The sequence below is a fragment of the Ursus maritimus genome, unplaced genomic scaffold (assembly GCF_017311325.1).
Source record: "Ursus maritimus isolate PB19 unplaced genomic scaffold, ASM1731132v1 scaffold_8, whole genome shotgun sequence".
In the NCBI taxonomy this organism is placed as follows: domain Eukaryota; kingdom Metazoa; phylum Chordata; class Mammalia; order Carnivora; family Ursidae; genus Ursus; species Ursus maritimus.
The window spans coordinates 25,794,952-25,812,705 of NW_024426996.1; the positions used below are offsets into that span (position 1 = coordinate 25,794,952).

Below are 17,754 nucleotides of genomic sequence, written 5' to 3' on the forward strand. Positions count from 1 at the left end.
AGACACTTGGGGTTTGCAGTTTTCTTCTGTGTAGCTATCTATTTTTGACCACCACAGTGAAATCATTTACTGACAGTTTTTTTTAAAGTGGCCTCTAGGGATGCGTGGCTGCCTCAGTTGGCTAAGTATCCAACTCTTGATTGTGGCTCAGGTCACGATCTCAGGGTTGTGATATCGAGCCCCATTTCAGGCTCTGCACTGGACGTGGAGGCCACTTAAGATTCTCTTTCTCTCTCCCACTCTGTCCCTATCCCCTCTTCCCCTCCCTCCCCAAAAAATTGGCCTTTAAAAGGTTTCTTTATAATGACATCTGGGATTTAGAATTGAAGACCAGAAATGCATTTTTAATCTTGTTACTTTGCTTGAAAAAGGTTGGCTTATGAATTTTATATATACTTTACTTATATCCTAGATATAGATACTGTCCTTAGACTAAGATAAAATTAGCAAGTAGAGAAAAGTATTTGTTGTAATAGCAATTATCTGTTTTGGTAATTGCTGAAATTTATCAAGTATTGTACATATATACTCACTACGAATGAGCAGGTCTCTAGTATTCTAATGTTATTTGTACTCACTAATGTTTGGTGTCAAGAATATTCTTTTCTATTGGATTTCACCCAACTTTGAAATTATTCATTTAGCAAATATTTTGAGTACCTATCCTGTTCTTGGAGTTTGGGTTACGTAAATGATTGAAACATAATTATCTTTGCCATCTTGAGACATTCTAAAGACTTTGGCACTGATTTAAGTGAAATGGGAGCCAATAGACAGTTTTAAACAAAAGAATGATAAGATCTGATTTACATTTTAAAAGGAGTTGGAATACTTGGAAATCGGACTTTTAATTATTATTTGAGCTTGATTAAGATTTTTTTTTAAAGATTTTATTTATTTGTTTGACAGAGAGAGAGACAGCCAATAAGAGAGGGAACACAAGCAGGGGGAGTGAGAGAGGAAGAAGCAGGCTCCCAGCAGAGCAGGGAGCCCGATGCAGGGCTCAATCCCAGGACCCTGGGATCACGCCCTGAGCCAAGGGCAGATGCTTAACGACTGAGCCACCCAGGCGCCCCTTGTTTAAGATTTAGATATTTTCTCTCTCTGTATATAAATTACTTATATATGAAATTTAAGATAGGATTCAATCGTTTATTTGGGTAATGATAGTCTATTAGAAATCTTCTGCTTTGCTGCCCTCTGTAGAGTATTATCTTTGATCAGTGGAACCAATGAGAAGATCAAGATAGTAAAGGCAAGGCTCTATACTTTCCTCTGAGAAGAAAATCCTGGAGGAAGAAGAGCTCACTTTTCTTGGAGATGAGGAAGAGAAAAAGAAAGATAATATTTTAAGATAGGCTTAATTGATGTATCTATAGCACATCCATAAAGAAATATTAGCAGTTCAGATAGTACAGAACTGAAGCTCTGCAAAGAAGTCTGTTTGGGAGAGAAAAATATTTCAAAGTTATCAGTAGAATAGGTCATAGTTAAAACTTGTGTTTATAGATGACATTACCCTGCTGTGTATAGGTTAAATAAAAAGCTGAAGGTGGAATGGAGGAACATAACAGTATTTGAATGACTTGACCAAGGAAGAGAAGCTCCAAAAGGGCCTGATCAGAAAATATTTGGAAAAACAAAAAAGCAAAATCAAAAAAAGAAAAATACTCGAGATGATGGGCACATTTAATGGTGAACTGGACAGGAAAAAATGATCCATAAGAGAACAGATAGGCTGAATGAAAGAGGAAAGGTTTAGGGCCCTAGAATACAGTTTAGAGCAGATTTAATAGAGAATAATAACAAAATGATAGAATTAGAGAGGCTAGATGTTAATAAAATGTAGAACTTCAGAGTTAGAAAAAGATACAAGTGTTCAAGATATAACCGTGAGAATAGCTTCTTATTTTGATGAGGTTATCTTTAAGATACTTTTACTCCTTCAAAATTTTAGGATTTTTGGAATGGAGCATTCATGTTTTTTTTTTCTTTGTTGAATTTAAAAGAAATATTGATTCCAGCGATCTTTTTTTAATTGATTTTTTTAACTTCCTTCTTAAATTTGTTGAATATTGGAGAGTAGAATCTGCAGATCAACAATTATTTTTTTCCTGATTTTTTATGGTAATATGTACATAACAAAATTTACCATTTTCACTATTTGGTTCTGGTGCAGTATGACTTTTTGTCAATTTATCTTTATATTAACTTTATTTAAAATTTCTATGAACTTCAAAAGTATTAATATTTTGTTTTGAGCGGAGCCTGGGTGGCTCAGTCAGTTGAACATCCAACTCCTGATCTCAGCTTAGGTCTTGATCTCAAGGTCGCGAGTTCAAGCCCCATGTTGGGCTTCCAAAAAAAAAAAAAAAAAGTTCTTTGACCATAAGGGAATTAAACTAAAATAAAAAATAGATCTCTGGAAAATCCCCAAATATTTGGAAATTAAACAACACATCTTAAAAATAATACATGGTTCAAGGGAGAAACCACATGAGGAATTAAAAAATATTTTGAATTGAATGAAGTATATCTGAATTTGTGGTATGCAGCAAAAGCAGTGCTTAGAGGGAAATTTATGACATTAAATGCTTGTTTTTTAGACAAGGGTTTTCGAATCAGTGATTTAAAGTTCTGCTTTAAGAAACTGCAAAAAGAAGAACATATTAGATCAGAGGACGCAGAATAAAGATAATAATAAAGATAAAAATAGAAATCAAAGACATTGAAAACAAAAATAATGAAGACAATGAAACTGAAAGTTGGTGCTTTGAAAGAGTCATTAAAACTTAATCAGACTGCTGGGGAAGGGGAGAGAGAAAGACAGAGAGAGAGACAGACACACAGGTTACTCATATCAGCTGTTAAAAAAGAATCCCACCCTTATACATTGAAAGATTAGTAAGGGCCTATTATGAATAACTGCCAACAAACTTAGATGAAATGGACAAATTCTGGGAAAAACACAGACAACAAATTTCACTCAATAAATAACACGAATAATATTATATCTAAGAGAAATATTTCTAATTAAAAACCCTCCAGCAAAGAAAACTCCATGTCCAAATGGCTTCATCTGTGAATTATTTGAAACATTAAAGGAAGAAATAATTCTAATTCTGTACTAACTTTTCCAGAAAATAGATGACAAGGGATTATTTCCCAACTCATATTATGAAATTAACATTATTCTGATACCCTGATAAGCAAAGACATAAAAAAGGAAAATTATAGGCCAATATATATTATGAACCTAGATGCAAAATCCTAATAAAATATTAGCAAATAGAATCTCGCAACTTATAAACAAGATTATACAATATGAACAGATGGTGTATATATGCAAAGTTCATAGCATTTGCCAACCAGTGTAATTCACTCTATTAACGCACTCAAGTAGAAAAATTATTTTACAATCCCAATAGATACAGAAAAGAATTTGATAAAATTTAACATGCACTAATAAAAAAATTCTCAGTAAACTAGGAATATTCAGAGAACTTTTGTTAGTTCTGATAAAGTACATTTATGAAAAGCCTGTAGCTAATATCATATTTAATGGTGAAAAAATGAATGCTTTTCCCCTAAGATTAAGAACAAGACAGAGATGTCCATTCTCATCATTCCTCCTCAACATAGTCCTGGATTTCCTAGTCAGGTAAGTTAAAAAAATAAAACACAAATATAGGAAAGAATAAAAAAAATGTCTTTTATTTATAGATGACATGGTCGTATGTACAAAATGTGATGGAACCTACAAAAAAGATAGTAGAACTAATTTGTGAGTCTAGCAAGGTCTCATATTTCTATATACTAAGAATGAACGTTACAAAAATGAAAAATTTTAAATATCAATTAAAAACAAAAAACATGCAACACTTAAGGAAAAACTAAATAATCTATATACTGTAAACTACAAAACATTCATGAGAAAATTGAAGGTGATGTATATAAATGAAAACATACTATATTCATGGTTTGGAAGACTCAGTGCTTTTAAGATGTAAAATCTTATCCTCTTATCCCTCTTATCCCCCCAGAATGGCCTGTAGAATTCAACATAATCTCAATCAAAATCCTATCAGGGCCTTTTTGTTTTGTTTTTAATAGAAATTGACAACTGTTTCTGATAACTATATAGAAAGGGAAAGACCCTAGAATAGTCAAAACAACTTTGAAAAGAACAAAGTTGAAGGATTTCAAGACTTAACTATAAAGCTGTCTTAACCAAGGCAGGGTGGTATTGATGAAAGGATAGACACATCGATTAACAGAACAGAATAGAATCTAGAGAGGATCTGTGTGTGATCAATTGATTTTTGACAAAGGTGCCAAGGTACCTTTTCTCAACAGAGAAAATGTAGTCTTCTCAAAGAAACATATTGGGTATCTTTTTATGGAAGGAAATTTAACTCATGCCTTGCACTTTTTAGAAAATTTAACTTGAATTGGATCATAAGCCTAGGTCTAAAAGTTAGAACAATAGAATTTCTGGAAGAGAACATAGAAAATCTTTGTGACCTTGGGTCAGGCAAAACTATTTTAGATGGGGCGCAAAAAATGCAAACATAAAAAATTATAATTTGGATTACATCAAATGTAAAAAGTTCTTCAGAATATACTGAAAAGATAAGCCATCAGCTTGCAGAAAGTATTTGTAAACTGTATGTCTGATAAAGAATTTGTGTTCAGAATATTAAGAATTTTCACAACAACTGAACAGAAAATGGGGAAAATGTTCTTAACAGATCCTTTATTGAAGATATGCACTGATGGCAAATAAGCAGAGGGAAAGATGCTCAATATCCTTAGCCATTAAGGAATTGCAGAGTAAAATCACAATGTGATTCTATCCTATTAGAATAGAGAGGAGGAATAAAAGAAAGAAAAAAACTGATGATATGGAATACTAGTGAGAAGCCAGAGCAACCAGAACATACATTGCAGGTAGGAAAGCAAAATGCTACTGTCATTTGGAAAAGTCTGTTTCTTATAAATTTAAATATACAGTTGTCATATGACATATCCATCTCATGTATTTACCCAAGGGAAATTAAAACATGCTCACATAAAGTTTCGTATTCAAATGTTCATTAACTGAGGAGTAGCTAAACAAATTGCAGTACATCCATATGATGAAGAACCATCCAGCAATAAAAAGGAATGAACTACCGATGTATGCTATAGCATTAATGAATCTCAAAGGCATTATGCATTTGTGAAAGTTGCAGTCAGAAGTCTGGATGATTCCATTTCATTTTGGAAAAAAAAATCTGAAAGTAACAGAAAACGTCATGGTTGCTAGTGGCAGAGGGTAGTGGTAGGGAATTGCCTACAAAGGGACAAGAGAAATTTCTGAGTGATAAGAAATAATTATCTTGATTGTGGTGGTAATGATATAACTATGAATTTGTCAAAATGCATAGATTTGCACAACTAAAAAGGTGATTTTCATTCTAAATTACACTTCAATAAACCTGACTTTCAAAAAAACTTAATTGGATACAGAAGGAAAAAGATTGAAAGAAGAGAATACAATATTTTTCTGATTTTGCTTCTTTTTAGAAACAAGCAGTTGCTTTAACTGAAACTTACTATGACTTGATTTTGCCAGGACTTTTTTCATTCATTTAAAAATAATTAGGTTGTATATGCGTACTTCAAACTGAATTACATATATCAGCAAGTTAATTCTGCGTATCTAAAAATAATACAAATTTTTATGATAGCTCTTTGGGATTTTTGTTAGTGATATGGAAATAGTTGGGTTATTCCTGATATTTTTCTTTAACGGTCTGAAGGAATCTTTTTTCTTAATTATTTGCTAAAATCACACAGTAGGAAACTGCATGGTCTTTTTTCCTCTTAAGGTAAGCAATATAGAAGGGTACAGACAAGTAAAGAGGTAGAATTCTCTCATTGATTTCAGTCTTCAGCTACCACTGTTAATAACTTGGGTTTCTACATCTGGAAATTTTTTTGTTTGTATTCTTGCACATGCATACATTTTGATTTTAAAATCAGCTTAAAAGCATACATACCATGTTTGCTTCACTGGGCTTGTATTTTTCACTTAAAGTAATTTGGGTATCTTTCCGGATCAATATCATATATTCACTCAGTAAGTATTTTTAAGTACTTAATATTTAAGGCTAGCAAGGAAAAAAATAGGGTCCTTGACCAAGCAACTGATATTCAAATAAGAAGATAATAAGCAAATTGGGGGAAAATGTAACTATTGATAAGTTTCATGAAGGTAATTAGTGAAGACTAAAAAGATGAAAAGTGCATTAGATAGTTGTAGTATAGGATGTTATATCTAGATCTGCTTTATTCTGCAGATAGGTATTTACTATTTCATAGTATAATTTATGTAACCATTATTCTGTTGATGGTCATGTGAATTATTTATAGTTATTTTCTGTTATAGTCAATACTGTGATGAACATCCATGTACATATTTTTTTGCTTACATGTACAAGTATTTCTGTAAACTAAATTCTTAAAAGGAAAATTGCATTTTTAAATGTTGATTATACATTCTGCCAATTTGCCCTCCAAAACATTAGACATTATCTGTCAGTAGATGAAAAATGCCTCATTTTAATTTGTATTTACCTGAATCCCAATGAAATTTAGCATATTTACTGGTCATTTGTTACTTCTCCCACAAATTGCCTACTGACACGTTTTACCCATTGTGGGGTTTCTCTTTTTCTTACTCAGATTTTAGGATTTCTTTATTATTCTGTTTATAATATATACATCATATTTTATAATATTTTCTCTTAATCTGTCACTTGTCTTTATGGAATCTTTAGATTTTTCATTTTTATACTGTCAAAATCTATCACTCTTTTCTTTCCTAGCTTCTAGGTTATTGTGTCTTTCCAGAAGAGCCTTCTTATATTAGTTTAGTCTCATATTTTTTTCTTGTGACTTCTTTAGTCTTATTTATGTTTCTAGTAGATTTTAATTCATCTGGAATTTTACATATATATATTATATATATGTATATATATGTATTTATATATATATATATATGTATTTCTGTGGTAGGGGCCTAACTTTTTTCCAGTTTCCTAACCATTTTCCCAAAATAATTTATTGAGCAATGTCTTTTTTCCCCGCTGACTTGAAATACCATCTCTATCATTTTAAAAGTCCAAAATATGTGTTTTCTGGATCTAATACTCCATTGTTTTAATTATTTTCATTTTACATTTAACATCTGATAGGGCACCCCTCCCCATTGTCTTTTTCAAAAAAAATTGGCAATTTCTGTGTATTTTCTCTTCCAGATGAACTTTAGAATCAACATGTCAAGTTCCATTAAAAATCCCTTTGGGATTTTGATTGGAAGTGCATTGAATTTACAGATTAATTTGGGGAGAATTGACATCTTTACACTATTGAATCTTCCCATCCAGGAACATGGTATGCCTCTCCATTTCTTCAGGTGTTCTTTTATGTCCTTTAGTAAAGTTTTACGGTTTTTTCATGTAGGGCTTAGACTTTTCTTGTTAGGTTTATTCCTAGGTATTTGTAGTTTTTGTTATTACTGTGAATTACATCTTTTCTTCCAGTTTACATGTTGTTTTTCAGTTGGTTATTGCTAATATATAGGAAATCTATTGATTTTTGTTTGTTGATCTTAACCATTTACTTAGTTTTCATTAAATTCTCTTGAAATTTCCAGAAGGATGATTATGCATTCTGCAAATGATGGCATTTTGTTGTTTCCTTTTTTCAGTATTCTATGTGTCTAGGGGATTTTTTTGTTTGTTTTTTTCTGGTCATATAGCATTGGTTAGGTTTCCAAATCTGTTCACTACTAACTCTGATTTGAGCATCTTTCCTGATGGCATCCTTCTCATTTTTTAAACTTTTACATTTATATGTGGCTTAGATTTCTGGTAGAGCATATTATCTGAAACAAAAGTTTCCTTCTTGACTTAAGTATTTTCATGGTAATAAATATTATGTTTTATTATGTGTTCTTGTTGAGATGATACATATTCTTTTTACTTCTAAATTTTAATGTAGTGAGTTATATTAATACATCTGCCTACTACCGGTTATGATGTTTTTCATTTTTAACATTTATTCAGCAAGCATTTATTTGGATATTGCATTGTGCCAGGAACTTTGCCACACACTGGTGATAGTGGTAAATCTGAATGTTTCCTGTCTTTAATTGGAGAAGAGAGATAATAAACAGATACCCAAGAACAAGATAATTTTAGGCAGCTGTGATGGTACTGTGGAGGAAATAAAGTTAGTGGTGTGGTAGAGAGATGAGTAGAGTACTTTCTTTGGTAGTACAGTCTGAGAAGGTAAAATATAAATTAAGACCAGAAGAATGAAAGCTTTAGGAAAAGCATTCTAGGCAAGGGAAAATCACTATTTCTGTATATACAGATAATTATATTTCTTAGTACTTTTTTTATCCCTTTTCTTGTATGTGTTGTATGATACTTTTTACACAATTTCTGAATTTAATTTTCTAATGATGTGTGTTTCATTAAGTTTTTATTTTGTTTAGTTATTTTGCTATTCCTGTTCAGGTTTGCTACTAGGGTTATTTATGCTTATGAGCTAGGGAATTTTCCCGTCTGTTTTCTGGGCTTTGTAAATATAATAATGCTCTGTTCCTTCCAAAGGATAGATCTATGACTAACCCTAAGATTTCTTCTGTTGATGTATTCTGTTATGTTTCTACCTTTTCTTGAAAACCATCCATTTTGTTTAGACTTTCCTATTTCTTGATTTATAGTTTGGCTTAGTTTTCTGATTTTAATAACTCCTTATGTTTTTTTTCTCTCTCATTTTCTGGAATCAGACTTGCCAAAGGCTTGTTTGTCTCTTTCATGCTAGACCTACCCAAGAAGCAGTTACTGGTTTTATTAATTACTTCTGTATCTCTTTTCAATTTCTTCATTTCTGTTATTACAAATTATATTGATACATTTTGACTTGGATTTCATTTTTTAAGATTTTTATTTTACATTTTTCTTTAAGGACAGCTGTGGCCAAATCCTGTAGGAAGTAATATGCTTACTAATTTTAATTTTATTTTCTCTGTATTCTGAGAGTTAATTAGTAAGCTTTTTTCTTTTCTTTTTAAATTTCTAAGTGTAGAGTATTCTTTTATTGTTTAATTTTAGTTTCTCTTAGCTTTATGGACCAAGAATGTAACCTGTATTTATTTATTTTTTTAATCTTTTGAGATTTTCCTTTGTTTAAGGTATGGTCAGGCTTTTGTTTGCTATGAAAGACTGTGCTAAATCCTATTTCCCTATGAAAGTATAGTATAGTTCATACGGAATCTATTTCTGAATCATCCATATCCTTGCATAATCTGCTTGCTGTCATTTTCTGACATAAGTATGTAAAAAGTTTCCTGCTAAGTTGTGTGAATTTTCCAGTTGCTTTTATTTCGAGTATATTTACTTGATATATTTCAATGTTATATTGTTAGGTACATAAAAATTTGGCTATTACACACTCTGGTGTATTAAATCTATTATGATTATAAAATATCCTTTTTCTACGTAATGCTTTTTGCCTTGAGTTCTTTGATATTAATTGCACCCTTGTCTGGGTTTGCTTTTTCATGCTTCTGTTTTTAGCCTTATGACTAAAAAATTTTAGCTCTCTTATGATAGCATATAGTTGAGGGTTTTTTTTTCTTTTTTTTAAATCTTAATCTGTGTGCCATTTTTTCAAATAAGAGATGTTTTCTCACTTGCTTTTATACTAACTTGATTTTTTGGTCTTTGGTCTTTCTCCTCACATTGAAGGTTATCGTGAAGAGGTCTTTTCCTGTTACCACTGCCCCCTTCTCCCCCCACCCTGCCTGCCGCCCCTTGTGTTTAGCTGAATTTATTGAGTTCTTTTTTTTTGTTTACTACCCACTTTGAAAACTACTTGACGTGATAAAGATAGCTTGTATTATACTAGTTTTTTTTCCAGATGCTTAGTGTTATGATTCCCAACGCTGTCCTTTTCTTGGATTCATTTTTGTTGTTGAAGGCATATGTTCTCTAAATTCAGAAATATTTGTGGTTTTAAAATTTTTAATTTGCTTACATATCTAAGAAAGTATATTAATCTACAGTTTAGAATTTTACTTTCAAAATAATAGTACATTAGAACTTCCAGCTGCAGAGTTGTCTTCTAGCATCTTGGGTTGTATTTGGGAACCTGATATCAACCTGATTTTTAATTCTCTTATTAACCACTACCCTTACAAACTTTCTACACTTTATATCCTTGGAATGCTCAAATTCTACCAGGTTATTACTGTGTGTGTCTGTATCTGAGAATGAGTGTGTATATCTGCATATGCATTTTAAAGCCATCTCGTAAGAATCATTTTATTCTGAGGCAGTTTTTATGACAATTGACGAATAATGATAAATACCAGAGACAGGTTAAATTTATAATTAAATTGCACCGTACTATTGATATCTAGAGTTGGGGTAGATTTTTAAAAATCTGTAGCCTTAATTCTGTTACAGAAAAACCACTTACAAACTCTAGATTTGAAAATTCCATACAATTTTACTTACTTTAAACACTCATAATTGGTTCACTTTATAAGGTTTACAATTAATGTTAAAAATTTCATGTTGAATTATAATTTCATACTGAGTTGCTGTAGGCAGATAAGTACTTTGAAGCTTAAGAAAAGAATTCATGCTTTGTATTAGCTCTGTGAGAACAGTGCCATGTTAACCATTTTATCACAGTTTTTAGCACATTCCTAGATCTTAACTAAAATTTATTAGATGGGTAGATGGGTATGAATGAAAGAATGTAGGAATAAATCAATGTTTTCTTAATGAATAGATTTTTTGAAAGCTATATTTACTTTTAGTCAGGTTCGCTTTAGTTTTATTTACTGGAATCTCAGGATACTGACACCATAATGAGTCATACTATTAATTGATACTCTTTTAAAGGACTTTAAGTGGTTTTTATTTTATGCTATTTTATTTCAGCATATACATAGATCAGTGTTCAGTGACTGTACTGAAGGTTTTATCTTAATGGTACAGAAAAACTACGTCCAAATATATTAATTTAAGAATTACATTATTTTAACTGAAGTTTACCCTTTTTAAGACTTCAAAAAATACAGATCAAGGAAATTTTTATTAGGTTTTGGGGTCAGGTACAAAAGAGAAGAAACTATTGTTTCTTTGAATTAGGTTTACATTGCCTGTTCTGCATATCACTAAGTGACAACACTTGAGTTACTATGTAATTCAGTCCATAATGATGACCTCAAGTCAAGTTGTTCTCATGAATCTTTATTTTTGGTAGGTGAAATGGTATCAGGTATGATCTGTGTTCTTAAAACCAACTCTCTGTCATTGAAATGATGAAATTGGTCATAAAAATCAAACACTGACATTTACTGAAAGTAAAAATCATACACAATGTAAAAAGCTCATCATAAACTTTGTTTTGGAGGGATTTTTCTGCATTGACTTGATTAAGAGTGCTTCAGATTTTAAGTATGGTGAGTTTTGGATTGAAGATACTGTGTTTTCCTGGAGCAAGTGTGAGAATTCTTTGTTATTACAAAATGTTTGTAATATAATCAAGATCTAGATTATCTTTCTTGGAATGTAGATTGTCAACTTGAATTTTGGATTACCAGCTTTAAATCGAATGAAAATGGACAGGGTAGTTTCCAGAACAGAAGCAGTAATTGGTGGATAGGGATGGGATGGGAGGATGGGGAGTATTAAAGGTCAAGAAGTCCAAATTCTGGAGTTGCTAGCATTCTCATTTTTTAAGGTATGTTTATCCTCAGAGACTGACTTTTTCCTATCCCCATCTCACATAATCTTTCATTTGATATATTGAAGTAAGTTATAAGTACATTTCTTTGTCTCTGTTGTCACATCTATACAAAACCATCTTTCACATGCTCTCTAATTGTCTTTTTGAAAATTGATTATTTGGGGTGCTTGGGTGGCACTCTCAGTTAAGCGTCCCACTCTTGGTTTCAGCTCAGGTCTCGATCTTGGGGTTGTGAGATCAACAACTCCCCCCCTGGACTCTACCATGCTCAGCATGGATTCTGCTTAGAATCTCCCTCCCTTCCTCTACCCCTTCCCCTCCCACCCCCGTTCTCTCTCCCTCTCTATCAAATAAAAAAATCTTTTTAAAAAAATCTTTTAAAAAAAATTGATTATCTTAATACTTAAATCCTTCAATAACCTACCATATAAATTCTTTTTTTTTTTAAAGATTTTATTCATTTATTTGACAGAGAGAGACCGTGAGAGAGGGAACACAAGCAAGGGGAGTGTGAGAGGGAGAAGCAGGCTTCCTCCCTAGCAGGGAGCCCGATGCCGGCTCGATCCCAGGACCCTGGGATCATGACCTGAGCCGAAGGCAGATGCTTAATGACTGAGCCACCCAGGTGCCCCTACCATATAAATTCTGAACTGGGTACAGTATTGAAAGGCCCCATCTTCCTTAAGCACTATTCTTTTTACCATTCTCATTCAGAATTGTTTTTTCCTTTCTCTGTACAATCACTTTATCAGTGTCTACTTAGTACTGTTTTTCAATCTTCTTTGGTATAGTTCGTTCCTTGCACATAGAGTTGCCTTTCCATATTGTATATTTGTAGAAGGCATTGATTATAATAAAATCATTTTTGTATTTCCTTTCTCCTTTGGCTGCCCTACTGCTTTTTGCACATTGTATGTAATTGATGCAGAATATTTGTTAAATTGAATGGAGCTTGTATATATGATGTCTGGTTAATCAGAATATACTATATCCTTTGAAATAAATGCCAGTTTATTACAAGATGGACTGCTCTTCTCTACTATAACAGTGATAATTTATCTGTTTTGACAGGAAGTTAGTTTGAAATGGAATCCTAATGTTCGCAGTTAGTCTAGATGGCCCTACATTTCCAAATTTTTATATGACTTTTGTGTTTTACTATAGAAGGACTGGGAGTACCATTAATGGCATAAACAATTCCTTCAGTCCTGACCTTTGTTAAAAGACCTTGGTTTTCATTGTTGAGTGTTAGTGTTAAGTTTATTTTGGGGAGAAAGTAAAAAAGAATTTTAATTACCTTGTTAATCTAAATAAATAGTATTACTGTTAAATAATAATTTTTTAAAACAAAAGCAACCTCTGCAGTAAGACATCGTCTTTAATCTTTCAAGACCAAAAAGATTTAACTTGCACAAAAGCATAGAGACAAGTATTATAAAGAAAGCCACTATAAATCTTCTCAGATTCAACATTATCAAGAATTTGCCATACAACTTTGTTTTCCCGAAATATTTTATGGCAATTTTTTTTTCTTTTTTTAGAATTTTTTTTTTTTTTAAAGATTTTATTTATTTATTCGACAGAGATAGAGACAGCCAGCGAGAGAGGGAACACAAGCAGGGGGAGTGGGAGAGGAAGAAGCAGGCTCATAGCGGAAGAGCCTGATGTGGGGCTCGATCCCATAACGCCGGGATCACGCCCTGAGCCGAAGGCAGACGCTTAACCGCTGTGCCACCCAGGCGCCCCTTATGGCAATTTTCTAACTCTATTTTTATATATGGCAGTATGCATCTCCAAAAGACAAGAGTGTTTTCTTACCTATCCAGAATAATTCCTTTATACTGTCTAATACCCAGTGCATATTCAGATTTCTTCACTTGGCTTGAAAATTTCATATAAGGTCTATATTACTTTGCTAGTTATGTCTTTGGTGTCTGTTTAATTTAGAGCTTTTCTTCCCTTTCACTTTCTCTCTTTTTTAAAAAACACGTTCCACATTTCAGTTGTGTCTGTTTTTTCCTAGTTAACTTTGTGGTTCTCAGCTTATCACCCCCCAGGGTCTTCTTGTTTGTTTGTTTCTGTTTTTCCTCTAAGAGTACATTTGGCAATATGTGGAGGTTTTTTGGTATCACAACCTGTGGTAGAGTTGCTACTGGCATCTAGTGGGTGGAGGCCAGTGATGCTGCTAAACATTCTGAAATACATAGAGCAGCCCCTGACAACAAAGAAATTATCCAGCCCAAAATGTCAATAGTGCCAAGATTGAGAAACTGATTTAACTTGTTCCTAATATTTGCCTTATTAATTTTTGTAAACTGGAAATTATTTCTAAGGGCTCTTTTAGATTATTGTTTATTTTCAGAGGGGTAAGAATACTTCTTAGGTGGTACTGTGTATTTTATGTTGCATAAATCAGAGGCATATAATGTTTATTTATCTTACTTTTAGTAATTAGACAGTAGGTTCAAGCTTTGTCCCTAAATATAGAATTTGAAGTCATCTTTTCTAGAGCAGAGTGAAAAACCTCTTTTTACTCCAGGATGGAATTTTCTAGTGAAAGAATATTGAACTAGTTAATTGGGTAACTGGTCTCTTGGTACTAGATATTTAGAAGCTTGCTATTTAAATAACGGTCCTGTGCTTCTGTTTTCTCATGTGTAACGGTGAATTGAACCTGGTGAATTCTAAGGTCCTTTCATTTTGGTGGTTCTTTATATTAGACAAGAATTTGATGTGCAAGCACCATTTCATAAGATATCCATCTAGTGAAAACAATACATCCAAAATAACTTAAATATAACTTGCGCTTTGAATTATTGATAACTTTGATAGGTTATTTCCCTTAGGGAATAAATTTAATAAGGACATACCTTTCCTTCTGTGTCTCTTCTCTTCATGGAAATGGTTTTTACATTTTATGAAAATGTTTCAAAATATTTACGTGAATTTCTTATTCAGAGCATTTTTAATGTTCTAGAATTTGGCTGTGGTTCAACATGAATCTTTTTTTCAGTAGAAATGTAATAAAAATGAGTATGGTGTCAACGGGAAAACACATTTTAGTATTTAATCTGAACTATCTTAGCTCAGTACATGGTAGAGCAGGATATGCTCATAACTTAGTTGACCTATAAATAAAGGATTACTTATTTTTATATTTTTATGACTGCATGTCGTATGTCAGTCTCTCTTCAGTTGTTCTGTGATATAGTGCAAGAATCTTTCCAGTTGGGGAAAGAGGAATTAGTGTTAAAGGAGGAAGTTCTACTTCCTCTTCTAAATTCCTACAGTTTTTTCCCCTTCCCATTACCTTCTACACTTTTTACCCTGTAATAGTGTTCATTTATGCACATACTTTGGCTCTCTCATTAAAGAAGTAAGTTCCTAGATAGTGCATCTCCTGTATCTCCTCTACTAGTAAACTGTAGTATCTCTTGAACAAAGACTGTTTGCCAATAATGGGCATTTTGCCCTACCTGCTACTTAATGTTGCCCTACCTGTTACTTAACATATGATTTTTCAATAATCTGTAAGATACACCTTTAAATTTATTTTTGTAACTACCTCTCCCTTCCCCAAATACACTATAGCCTTACAGCCTTTTAGAATCTGAAAGGGAAGAATCCCCAGACCATCTTTTATTTACTCAAAGTCCCTGTTTCCATGGAGTTTAGAAAGGCAATAAATATAATAAATCCTGTGTAATGAATTTATGAAAAAAATTTTGTAAAATAGGGATCTAGAGATGGTTAAGAGACTTGCTTAGGTCTCATAGGTGGCATCTGAACCAGTAATGGTACCTAGGTCTTTACATCCTAACAGTATTCTTGAAATTAATTTCTTCTTCATTAGTATTAAACTGGGGGTGGGGGAGATAGAAATCCATTCCCATTCTTTTCTTTCACCCTAATACTTTTAAAAAAAAATTTCATAGTCATTTGAATTTACCGTTCTTAACTTACCAAGTTTTTCACAAAGTAAGAACAGTGGACTTAAAAATCAATATGACTTTTGTGAAGAAGTTTGAAATCAATAAGAAAACATATTTCTGTAATAATATCCCTCATGAAGAGATTGAGATGCGTTTTTCTTAATAAATTTTTACCAAGCTCAGTTAGGACACAGTGTGGCATAGGGGACTTTATGTCAGAATTACTTTTAATTGAAATTTAATATCTCCTATGATCGAACGTCTTTCTGACCTTTCCTACAGTAAATACTCTGTTCTAGCATATAGAAATTTTATAGCTTGTCTGCCAGTGCCGCATTCCTTCTTCTCCTATTGTCTGTATAAATTAGTTAATTTGGTCAAAATCTTTTCATATTTATCTTACTGTATGCAGTGTCTCCTTTGATTTAAATACCTCTGATCTACACTTTCGACTTGGTACTTAACCAAGCATGCCCTGCTCTTTGAAATATTTTGTTTTCTAAAACTCTAGTCTGAAATATTAATTTTTCATTTGTTTATTTTACCTATGTTCATTTTTCCGTGTTTATTTCCTTTGTTTTTTTTCTTTTGTCTTCTCCCATTGGATTGGAAAATTGTAGATATTTTCACAGAGAAAATTTCGCTGGGAAGCAACTTTTTCTTTAAAAAGACTCATCTTCTGGACCTTCACTGAAGATAAGAAGACATAGTTTTTATTATACTATAATTTTGAATCACACCTTGTTATGGCCAATTCATGTCCCATAAGGCTACTTATTTTTTTTTAAAGATTTATGTATTTCTTTTAGAGCGAAAGAGAGAACATGTGAGCAGGGGGAGGGACAGAGGGAGAGAAAATCAGACTCTCTGATGAACTGACTGAGCCCTGGGCAGGGGCGGGAGGGGGTGGGGGGTGCTCAATCTTTGGAACCTGAGATTATGACCTGAGCAGAAACCTAGAGCCCAAGGCTCAACTGACTGAGCCACCCAGCCCCTCCCCACTTTTTAAAGATATGTTTATTCCCAAAGTCTACTTTATAAAGTATAACACTTATGCTACTACCTTAAAAGATAACTTAAAACTAAAAAGAGTATATTCTTGTTTTTTTTCCCCTTAACTCACTGTCATTTTAACAGGGAGTTGTTGTTATTGATGGGTTGAAGTTAATATACTGCAACATTTTGTGAAAATTTTCAAATATCTACAGAGATTATTTTCAGAGTATCCAGTGTCTATTTGTATTTGAAATATTAGAAATCTGAAATCATGTTAAACTGTGTTAGTCTAAAGGAAATTTGGAGAGAAACATACCGTTTCCTCCCAGATTTAACATTCAGTATTAAATATGTGTTGGTTAAATATAATAGTTGTTCCTGGTTACTAGATAGGTGACTTTCAAAGATGAAATGACTCAGTTTCTCATGTTATAATAGTTAAGATTTTATTCCTTAAGATTTCTTTCATATTTCTTAAATTTAGATACTAGGTACGAGCATAATTGTGTTCTAGGTTAATAATTACCTTTATATTTTAGTTATTAGTGTTAGAAGTACCTTAGATTTGTGAAGTAAATTTCATGTAAAATAGTGACCGTTTTATATAATAATTATCAACTTTCTGTCAGCAAACAGGAAAGAATAAGTAGCACTATAATAAGCGATATCACAACAAAACTTTTCCCCATGTCTTCGGTGTTTGCTATGTTCTAATTCTTCAAATATTTTTTAATTGAATCTGGTATATTTTATATTACTCGTTCTCAATGAATGGTCCACAGGTCCCTCATGGTAAAAGAGACCATTTCAGGATATCCAAGAGGTCAAAACTCTTTTCACCACACTACTGAGATGTTATTTGCCTCTTTTACTATGTTAACATTTGCACTAATGATGCAAAAACAATGGTAGGTGAAACTGCTGGCTCCTCAATTAAGGCCATGACACCAAATTGTACTAGTGTTGTTGTATTCTTCAATTCTATGTACTCAGTTAAAAAAAATAA

General features: G+C 32.4%; 1 protein-coding gene across 3 annotated transcripts in view; it reads left to right on the forward strand.

The window, feature by feature from the left end:
• The window catches only part of ANKRD17 (ankyrin repeat domain 17), a 154,892-nt gene that overhangs the window by 53,540 nt on the left and 83,598 nt on the right, over window positions 1-17,754 (forward strand). The window lies entirely within an intron of this gene.